Raw genomic sequence first — 4,502 nt, forward strand, 5'->3', positions numbered from 1 at the left:
TTACCATCGTGCCCTCTCCAGCAACCGTCCTTCTCAGTCACCCCCCTTAATCTCCACATGTTCTTTTCTTCTGGTGCCGCCCCCTTTTGAAGTTCAATGTGTAAGTTTGACTTTTATCTCCTCCTCTGCTGTGACTGTCATCATCAAGGGAGAGTATCCTACTGCAGCTTTTGCTGCGTTGTCAGCTACTTGATTGCCCTGAGCTATGTAGGAGTCACTGTTGTGATGTCCTTTGCATTTCATTACTGCCACTCTCAAGGGCAGCAGAAGGGCCTTTGCTAACTCTTTCATGTCTGCTTCGTGTTTAATGGTTTTTCCTCCTGCTGTCAAAAAACCTGCTCTAATCCATTGACAAAGTTCCACATGGACTGCTCCTACTGCATAGGCAGAATCCGTGTAAACATTCACTTTTTGATTCTCTGCTAGTTTCAGTGCTTCTACCACTGCTCTGACCTCTGCTCTCTGTGCAGATGGTGCACCTTCTAGCTGTTCTGCTTTTATCACTTCATAGCCTGTATCTGTTTTTTCCACTATTGCATAACCTGCTTTCAGGCCTTCTGTTGGATGTCTGTAACAACACCCATCTGTGAATAAGTGTCTTACCTGTATTCCCCAAAGTGGGGATGCTTCTAGATCTGGCCTCACCTTCTCCAGCTTGACCACCAGCTCTTCACATTGGTGAGGCTCACCTTCTGCAACACAATCTGCCATATTTATTCCCTCATGTGAGAATGTTATGTTGGGGGCTTCTAAGATTTTTGATAGTCTGTGTTGTCTAAGAGCTGTCATCGTAAAACACTTTGAGTTCACATAGGCAACCACGCTATGTGTTGTCAGCACCTGCAGGGCGTGGCCCATGACTATGTGTGCTGTTTTTTTAATCAGTTTTGCTATCCCGGCTGCATGTTGTGTGCATGGAGGATGTCTTTTTTCCATGTTGTCCATCATAAGTGAGAGGTACTGTAATACTTTCCTCTCTCCCCCTTTTCTCTGAAACAAAACCCCATTTATTGCGTGTTTTGTTACACAGACATCCAGGAAGAAAGGACAGCTGTAATCTGGTAAGGTTAATTCAGCTGCCGATGCCATGTGTTGTTTTAGATGAGTAAAGGCGTCTTCTGCTTCTTTTGTCCATGTTAGTGGACTATTCAAATTTCTCATACCTTGTTCCTTGACCAGATGGCACAAGGGTTGAGTCAGGTCCGTGTATGCTGGCAAGTAGCTACGACTATAGCCGGTGAGTCCAAGGAAAGATAACATGTCCTTCACCCGTAGTGGTTTTGGATGTGTCAGGATGCTCTGCTTATGTGCTAAATATCACTCATTTGATACCAGCTAAGCTGTTCAGTGGTCTGTGTTACTGCCGCTGATACTCCCTCAGGAGCTACATAAATATTTTCAGTTTTAATTTGCCAAGTCTTACCCTCAAGGTCAGATGAGAAGGCTTCTTGGTACCAGTCTGTGTGTTCCCGGTCATAGAAGAGGGTGACGTGAGGCGGGTCAGCAGGAGAAACGTAGGCATGCAGACTGATGAGCCAGGGCTTCCAGGTCTAGAATGTTTTCAGGAGACAGCTCAACTGTTCATGTGTCAACCGGCCCCAATAGATGTCTGCGTACTCTGGAGTGACAGGGTGTAACAAATATTGTCCATCTGTGATTGAGTCTCTGCAATGCATGACACAGCCATCTGGTAGCGAGACTGTAAGCCCATCTGCACCACACAGTACGGTAGCTCCCAGCTTGATCAGCAAGTCTCTTCCCAGTAAGTTCACAGGAGTATATGGGAAGCAGACAAAAGAATGTTGCAACGTCTGGGCCCCTAGGTTAAAAGTCAATGGTTTTGTTAAGTGCAGACTCTGCTCTTTCCCTGAGAACCCTGTCAAAGACACGGTTTTTGATGTTAAACTGTTGATGGGGGTGCTGTTTATAGTCGAATATGTGGCTCCTGTGTCCACTAGAAAGTTCATAGGTTGACCTCCCACTCTGGCAGATAACATGGGGTCTACAGAAGTCATGTTACCTGACCAGGTCTCAGGGGTGTGTTAATATCGTTGGTACACGTCTTCTTCCCACTGCAGGTACTGGCCACCAGCAGGAGGCAATATGTTAGCAGGATTGTGTGGAATCATACCTTGTGACCCTCCGCCTTTACTCCCCTGCATGGGTGGGGCTCTGCACTGTCTGGCCCGATGGCCAGGTCTCCCACAGTTGTAGCAGATTTTGTCTTGCAGGTTCTTTTGCCCGGGTGCACCCCAGCCCCCTCGTCCACGCGCCATGCCTCCCCGTGCACGACCACTAGCACGCCAACCTCCTCCACGTCCAGTCCCACCAGACCTGCGCGCAAATGGAAAAGACGGGAAGGGAAAAGAGGGATCGGGATATGGAGAGGAGACAACTCCTCCTCCAGGATACTGATTAGTCACAGGTACGACATTGTTGTGTGTAAGTTGCGAAACATTCCCTGTTCCCGCAGCTAACATCATTTTCTCAGATTTATCCTTGTTCTTTGATATCTTCTGTCATGCTTCCTGAAGTTGTAACTTGAGGAACTGATTTTCTAGGTCAGCTCTTTCACCTTTTTTCTTTTTTAACTTGTCCTGTGCCGCCTGCAAATGATGTAGTAAATGTTTTTCCCACTTAGCATGCTCGCACCCTGGGAGATCAGGATTTTTCACCATCATCATTCCCTTCAAAATTGCTTCTCTGAACAATTCAGTCAGATTAGATGGTTCACCTTTTTGGATTAACTGTTGTGTGTCTCATCCAAATCTCTACTGCTTGAAATAATTGTACATGATCATCCAACTCGTTCCTCCTCTTATCTTCCTTGTTCTCCACCTCCTCCCCTGACACAGAAGAGGAGGTGGAGCTGAGGGTTTTCTGTCTTTTTTCTGAGTCGATATCTCCTCTTGGCGTAGATGCGATTTTAAGTTCTGTCACAATCCAGAGTGGGTTCTGAGGGGGTGGTGGTGTACATTCTCTGGCAGCTGGCTGCACCAATAAGCTTCCATCTAGGATTTCAATGATTGGGTACAGCCCCTTAGGGGCTGTCCGTTTGTCTGGTAATGGGCCCGCCTCCTGAGTGGGCCCCTCACCACTCAGATAAGGAGGTGGCAGTGAGCTGGAGGCCACATCCTTTTTTTTCTGCACTAGACCATGCTTTATTCCCTGTCAGGATACCAACATTTTTTCACACTTCCTCAACTCCCTCTCGACTTCCTCTCTGTCTCTTTTAAATCTACATCTGGCCCCCTGAGGGCAACCATCCACTCCGATGTGGCCCCTCAGCGGAAACAAGTTCAACACCCCTGCAACACCAAGGGTGCGGAGACTGCCCACAAAAACACTGCTATTTTCCTTTTCTTCTTCCTTTTTATTTTTATTTATTTATTTATTTATTTATTTCTCTTTTTTCAAGCTAAAGGACAATTTTAAAACGTACATTAACTCAAATCTGATACCCACCATTTTTCTAGGTCATGGCCAATGTTATTTGGGAACTGTCAATCACATACAGAAATTCAAATACAAATAGATGGAGTGAAAATTGAAAGAGTTCATGAAAACAAATTTCTTGGTGTCATTATGGATGATAAACTCAACTGGAAACCACACATAAAATATGTTCAACGTAAAGTCTCAAGAAATATCGCCCTCTTAAAGAAAGCCAAGTTGGTCATAGAACAAAAAGCATTACATGTACTCTACTGTTCACTAATCTTACCTTATTTAAGCTATTGTGCAGAAATCTGGGGCAATAATTATAAAACTACACTACAGGCATTAACAATACTACAAAAAAGAGCAATAAGAATAATCCATAAGGTGGGATATTTAGAAAGCACTAATATATTATTTGAAAAATCTAAATTATTAAAGTTCATTGACATATTGAAACTACAGACAGCTCTAATTCTTTGCAAAACAAAAAAAATTAACAATTACCAGAAAACATTCAAAACCTGTTTAAAATTAAGGAGCAAATGTATATGTTATGGAGGGAATCACAGTTTAAAATATGCTAATTCAGAACTACTAGAAAAAAACTTTTGTGTATCAGTAAGTGGAGTCAAACTGTGGAATAATTTGAATATTGAACTTAAACATTGTCCAAACATAAAACTGTTCAAATTATCATATAAACATATGATTATTGCTGGATATAATATATAATAATATTATTAATTTATTGTTGTTGTTGTGTTTTTTTTTGTTATTGATGCTTTTGTTTTTGGTGAAGTTAAAGGAATAATAATTGTACATCTACTATAGTTAACTTAAATAGATACTATATTGATGGATAAATGTGGGTTTAGTTGTTATACTGTATGTATGGATTATACATGTAATGAATGTAAGATTATGTAAGTGGTTAAGGAGTGGGAATTTTGATAAGTTTATACTTCTACCCACTCCCTTGAATATGTAAAACAAAAAGTCTGACATGTTGTTTCATGCTATATATACATACACATACATACATTTATATATATATATATATA

Source organism: Nematolebias whitei, chromosome 13 (genome assembly GCF_014905685.2).
Source record: "Nematolebias whitei isolate Nwh7 chromosome 13, NemWhi1, whole genome shotgun sequence".
NCBI classification, from domain to species: domain Eukaryota; kingdom Metazoa; phylum Chordata; class Actinopteri; order Cyprinodontiformes; family Rivulidae; genus Nematolebias; species Nematolebias whitei.